The sequence below is a fragment of the Phoca vitulina genome, unplaced genomic scaffold (genome assembly GCF_004348235.1).
Source record: "Phoca vitulina isolate PV1807 unplaced genomic scaffold, GSC_HSeal_1.0 scaffold33, whole genome shotgun sequence".
NCBI classification, from domain to species: Eukaryota; Metazoa; Chordata; class Mammalia; order Carnivora; family Phocidae; genus Phoca; species Phoca vitulina.
In genome coordinates, this window is record NW_022589736.1 from 2051596 (window position 1) to 2058535 (window position 6940).

Genomic DNA, 6940 nt, shown 5'->3' on the forward strand with positions numbered 1-6940 from the left:
TGTCCCCTGATGTGGGCAAAATAGAAAAAGGGACCAGAGTCTGCTGGCCTGGAGCCTGGAGCAGACCTGTCATGAGTCTCTGCACCAGGCTGCCTCTTCCTGGAAGCCTTCCTTGGCTGGCCCAGCCTTCTTGACTCTGGGAGGTCAGCCCCTCTCCTCTGAGCCACAGTTTCCTCCATGATGCCAGTCCAGAGCACGACATTCATTCCGTCAATGAAGAACCACTGGAGATGGCTTTTTAATCCCCATTTTACGGAGAAGAAAACTGAGGCCCAGAGACCTCTAATGACTGGCCAGAGCACACCTAAAAACCAGGTCTCCTGGCTTTGGTGGAGGAGCATGGGGACAGTTCTGGTGTCAGGCACCCTTGGGGCCAAGTTCTTGCTCAGCTGCAGCCCTCCGTTTCCAGCTCTGCAGAATGGGCATCAGCGTGCAGGGGAGCCGCACGCCTGGCACAGGGTGGGGTGTCTGCCATCAGCGGGCTCTGCATGCTGGACAGCTTTGCTTCTTCAGAGCTTCGCCGACTTCAGCAAATGCCTGCAACTGAGCCCCAGCTTCAAGGGCGTGCGGGGGCCCCTTCCTGCCCCCCAGAACTGGCCAGGTCCAGTTGGTGGGCAGGAGAGCTTCTCTTCCCAGGCTGCGGGACTGCAGCCATCAGTGAGACAGTCAGGCTGGCCTGAGGCTGACTGTGGACAGAGCCTGTGCGAGGGCTGGGTGGCTGCAGCTCGTCTCCAGGCCCAGCAGACGTCCCCTGCCCTGCTGAGCCTGACCTTTGCTCACAGTGACAGACCCACTTGTCTTCTTGGACATTCTGGGAGTGTCTGCAGAGGCCACGGCTGAGGCTGCCAGCCCTGTGGGCTTCTGTATGCCGTGGATCCCCAGGGCTGCAGGGGCTGGAGCGGCCTCACTGGAGGAAATGCTCCGGTCGGGCCCTGCCCAGTCCTCCCACCACTACCTCCCAGGGGTCCGCACCAGCGTCCCAGAGGCTGCACTCCATTGCCTGGGGCCAGAGCTCCCACCATGGCCATCACTGAACTCAAGGGCTGGTTCTGAGGGCCACTGACCCTCTTCCCGGCCTCTGCAACTCCTGTCCCAGCTCAGTGCCTGCTCCCAGCTGGGGCCCCTGTGCAGCCCCCCACACACACACACACAACAGGGGCAGGACTGTTGGCAGGTCTGGACTGCTTCATCCAGGGGTGAGGAATACAGGCCGGGGCCCGGGGGGGTGGGGCACATGGGCCAGGACTCAGGGTGGGGGTGTGTGTGGGCCGGGGCCCGGGGTGGGGGTGGGCCAGGATCAGGTTTGACCTGGGTGCCCACCTGCCTGTTGGGGCTGCCGTCCCGAGCCCTGGGCTATGAGGCCCAGTGGAACCTGTGTCCCCCACTGGCCCCCGGGTGCTGGGTCTCCAGGCCCTCTCCCTGACCATCACCCCCCTCAGCATGACTAATCTGGCCACCTTCATGCCTTCTGAAAGGAGCAGAGGTTGCTCATGAGCAGCTAGATGGGGGGGCAGCACGCCTCCAGCACAGCACAACAGTATGGGGGGGAGGGGGCCATCCCAGGGCTGACCCCAGATCTCTCCTTGGGCCCTGCTGACCCTGCCCCAGCCGGCTGCACTGGCCAAGATGAGCGCTGGCCCCACGCACACACTCCCTGGCTGGCTTCCGGGACGCATTGGCGTCTGTGAGTAGCTGATCCCTGTTCCTCAGGCCTGGTGGGGTGAACCTGGCCGTGGGGTCTTCTGCTCTGCAGAGTGGCTCCCTACCCCCGTCTACACCGAGGCAGCTGGCTCCTTTGTCCCAGTGCCCCCAGCATAAGGAAGACCTCATCTTCTATAGAGTGTGGGGGACCCCCCAGCCCACCTACTCCCAGCTACTACAGCCCGAGCTAGCTGAGCTGGAGGGTGTCCTCAAAGGAGACGTTCAGGGCAGGAGGGAAGGGAGCCTGGCTGGGGGTCTTCTGAGGAGGGCCCATGACCTCATGAGCTGGGATCTCTCCAGGCTCAGCTCTGGGGCCCAGTGCTCAGGGCGACCCTCCCACAGGGAACAGGCCAGGCCTGACCTTCACAAACCAACAAAAACACCATGCAGAGAAAACCAAGTGGGCTGCTGATGGCCCTCCAGTCACTGTGCTGGGCAGGCCCCCTGAGCTATCCCGGGGTGCTGATGAGCCAGCCCCACCCCGAACCCCATGGAGCACCTTCCAGGGTCCTTGCAGAGCCGGAGGCCTGGGGGGCAGGTGGCAGGCAGGACAGCGTCAGAGGGGCCACGCCCAGGGCCGGGGAGAGGTGTCCACAGAGGTGGGGAGTCAGGAGGGGGCTCAGACATGTCCGCAGGGCAGGGATAATGCCCATGTCCCCAAAAAGGTGTCCCAGAGGACCACCTGGTGCTGCTGGCTGCCAAGGGGTGAGACGTGAACGTCTCATGTGTGTGACCCTCAGCCCCAGGGAGGTCTGGATGGTCGGCCCTTCCCGTCTCTGAGCCTGTCGTCTTCCCAGGGCCAGCCCAGGGGGGGCAGCACTGGGGCCCCTACACCCCCACCAGGGGTTCCTGGACTGACAGGCCCGCCGTGAGCCCGGATGGGGCCAGTGATGGCGGAGGGGGTTGCTCCCTCCAGAAGCCAAGCTCCCAGAGCCGCTGGGTGAGCCCGCAGAGCTGAAGCTCGTGAACACCAGGTGTCCGTGGGCCCTGAGGTCTGGGGTCTCCCAACAGGACCCCGCCCCACCAGCAGCCCCGCAGTTCTGCCACCAGGCATGCGCTGCCCAGACCCCCCATATGGCTCACTTGATGACTTGGGGCCTGAATACGGACTGTGGGGGCAGCGAGGCTGCCGGCCTGGCCTTGACATGCTCTCATGGTGGGCGGGGTGAAGCGTGCCACAGAGCAGCTGCCGACCTGCCCCCACACAGCCCGGGCACAGCTGGCTCGCGCAGGCCTGCGGTGCCCCACGCCGTGTGCCACGGGGCCTAACCAGCCTCCGGCCCAACCTCCCGTGAGCACACCGTGTGCTCGCCATGCTTCCCGGGCCACGGTCCCGCAGGCCCCGAGACACAGACTGGCCGTCCTGGCTCTCTCCTTCCAGCACCTGGTTGGGCAAACCCGTGGGGGGCTTCTCCCTCCCTCTCAGCCTACCTGCTGGCGTGGCACCCCCAGAGACGCAGCCTCTGTGCCCCGTGCTCGGCTTCCGTGCCTGTGGATGTGTGTGCAGTGGTGAGGCCTTCTTGGCGACTGGCGCCTTCCTCTGCTTCTTGCACCAGTGGGTGCAGAGGGAGGCCCCCAGAAGCGCCCGCGCCCTCTCTCTGACCCCCTGCCCCCCCGCCCGCCGGCCCCGTGCCCACAGCATTCTCTCCCTTGGAAGAGCAGGTCACGGCAGGCCTTCTCATTAGCTGCTAATTGCAGCATGCGCTGGGACTCCCCGGGGCCGTTGCCGGATCACACCTGTTGACAAGATGTGGCGGCCCCAGCGGGAAGGCGCCGTGTGCTGATTATTCCGCTAATGATGTGCTCATTGCCCACGGTAATTTCCTTCAACAAATAAACGCTGTGTCTGTTCAGCCCTGGGACAATTCTGGCTTCACGAGGAGCCCAGGGTGCGCCTGGGGTTTGGGAGGCCTCCTTGTTTGGGTGTGAGGTTGGCCTTGTTCTACATGACTGACATGCAGCGGGAAGTCCCTCCCTTGTGGGCCCTGGTTGTCCCCCCCCACCCCTGTGTCCGGCGCCGGGGCCGGGGGCCTCCATGCAGGCCCCAACTGTCTGGGTGGGTCCACTGGGCAGACAGACACCCCACCCCAGTGGGCCACTCCTAAGCACACGTCCCTCCCCCTACACCCATGCAGAGCAGGGGAAGCAAACCCCACTTCTACTTCGCAGCATCTCGGGGGGCCTTGAGACACCATACAGTAGCACTGGAGAATGTAGTAAATGTTTTGAAATCACATATTTGAGAAAAATTTTTTATTAAGTTTTTTATTTATTTAAGCAATTTCCACACTCAACATGGGGCTTGAGCTCATGACCCCAAGATCAAGAGTTGCACGGTCTTCTGACTGACCCAGACAGGAGCCCCTAAACATTTTTTGGTTAAGACAAAACATCTTTTACTCTTCCTGACCCTGGATTGTTGTAATCCTACTGCACATGGGCTGTCTGCCCCCCCCAAAGACACCTGCGGGCCCCAGCCTGGCTTTCCAGACAGCCTAGCAGGTGTGGTCCATCCCAGCCCCGCCCCCCAGGGCCAGCGCAGTCTGTGTGAGAGGTGGGCTATGACCTGGGGAGACACATCCCATTATGCAGCTGTCCTCTGACCTCTGAGGGTGCCACAAAAACTTGGACATGAGGGCTGTGGTGGGTTGAACAGTGCCCCCAAAATAACATGTCCCCCAAACCTGTAAATGGGACCTCACTTGGAAATAGGGTCTTTGCAGATGTAATTAAGTTGAGGGTTTTGAGATGAGATCCTGCTGGGTAGTAGGCTGGGCCCTGAATCCAATGACAGGTGTTCTTAGGAGGAGGAGACACACAGGAGCCCCGGGACGGAGCCGCGGAGGCTGGAGGGATGGAGCCACGTGCCCAGGGCTGCCCGGGGCCACCAGGAGCTGGACCAGGCAGGAGGGATCCTTTGGAAGGACCTGGCAACACCTTGGCCTCAGACCTGTGGCCTCAAGAACTGAGAGGATAAACTTCTATTGTTGTAAACCCCCCATTGTGACCCCCTGTTGCAGCAGCGCTGGACCCTAACACAGGGCCAGCCCCTCCGACGGTGAGACTGTGATGTCCGCCTGCCGGAGGGGACGGCAGCTCCATGCACCTCGGTGGAAACCGTGCCTGTTCCCACCCAAAGATCTGCTGGCCAGCTTCGGGCAAAGGGGGTCCTGTGGGCACACCTAGAGCAGAGGCCAAGCTCTGCATCTGTCCCAGCTCAGGGAGAGGGGTGCCCGCACCCAGTCCCAGCATCCTGGCAGCTGCCCAGGCTGGCTGCAGGGCCCTCAGTTTCCTCCACGTGTTGAAACCCTGGCATTGCACGTGGGAAGTGTATGGCAAATACTCACTAATGATGATGATGAAACAATCTGCAGGTGTGAGAGCAGGTGCACAGAGGAGGCAGGCATGGTGTTGGCTCAAGAGCCTCAGGGTCTCCAGGGGCCCTCATCGTGTGTGTGTGCACACGACATCAGAGACCCCCAGTCAGATTTTCTGAACCAGATGCTGTTTCGGTCACCCAGGCACTCCCCAGGGACAGTGGGACTGAGGGTTCGAAACCAGGTGGACCCAGGTGCACTCACTGTCCCGATCTCTTGGAGACACCTTGGGGCAGCCAGTTTTGAGATATAGACACATATCATACAATCCACCCACTTAAACTGTGCAATTCAACGGTTTTTGATACTTTCCATTATTTTTAAATTGTAGTAAAATGTATGCAATAGAATTTGCCACAGTGCCCCCGCGTACGCGCACAAGTCCATGGTGTTAGTTGTGTTCACGGTGTGGTGCAACCATACCTCTCTCTCCAACCCTTTTCATCACCGCACACCGAAACCTCCTCCCCAGCCCCTGGCAACCTCCAAGCTACTTACTGTCTCTACGGAGTTGACTATTCTGCACACGTCCTGGAAATGGAATCCTGCATTTGGGGCTTTCTGGGTGGCTCCCCTCACCGAGCATCATGTTTTTGGGGGTCATCCACGTGGCAGCAGGGGTCAGTGGTTCATCCTGCTTTACGGTTGAGTACTAATCCATGGGCAGGGATGGACCACAATTCGTTTCTCCACTCATCTGCTGATGGACAATTGGGCTGTTCCCACCTTTTGTCCACCCCACCCTTTGCTCCATTTGGTTTGTACCTACAGACTTGGGTTCCAGGGGACAGAGAGATTGAAGCCTGCCCTGCATAGACGTGGGCTCTGACATCTACATGATGCACTCCCCCATTCCAGTGTTGGGAGAACGTTCCCTGCACTCCCAGCCTCAGCCAGAGCCCCTCCCGTGTAAATCCTCTCCATCACGCCCTAAGGTTATTCCGAGCTCGCCTACTTCTAAAAATCACTTGGGATTGTTCAGATTTCAGGCATCATATCTCAGACCTTGGTCAGGTGTTACCAGGACAGGGGATGGGTGGGGCCTGGAAGCCCACCTGGTATAGCTGCGGGGGAAAGCCACCCCTCCACAGCCCCAGCTGCTGAACAGGAAAGTCCAGTCCTGGCAGCCAAGAGAAGAAGCGCAGCTCCCCCCGCCCCCCCAAAAGGCTGCCCCAGCAGCTGGGCCTTGGCTCTCTGGACCTCCAAGAAAACCCACAAGCGGGTGTGGGAGTCACCACACAAGCCCACACTGGGGCAGGAACTCCAAGAAGAGTGGGAGCACCGGTCAGTCTGGGCCCTGCGACTCGACATTACGCCCGATGTTCTGGGGCTGAGCCCAGCGGGGTTCGCAGGACATGCCAGACTCAGCTACTGGAGTTCTCCGGAAAGCCCCAATAAAAAGTGGTCATTAAATTTAAAACTGGACTTGACTCGGTTTGCAGTGGCTCAAGACCTGAGTCTGTTGCATACTAGAAAATCTGACAGGGAAATGGTTTTCTCGGGCTGGTCTCCAAAGTAACAGAAGAGGGCGTCGGAGGCCGGGACAGAAGCGCCTCGAGCGCCCTCTCGGAACCCCAAGGCTCCATGCCGAGCCTCTGCAGAGTGAGGAGCCGCTGCCTGTCCCTGTCACTCTCATTGTCCTCACTCTGCAACACAGATTGGGTGCCCATGAGTGCCAGGCGCCCTTCTGGGGTCTTGAGCGCCTGTGGGACCAAGTAAAGCAAGGCTGCTGCCTCTGCGAGCTCCCAGGTCAAGGACTGCAGGGCCGCACACCTGGCGGGCAGGTGAGCCCTGGGGGAGCGAGACGTCACTCCGGTCTACTTGGCCCTTCCTCCCGATCCCAGGAGGCGGGGAAGGCCACA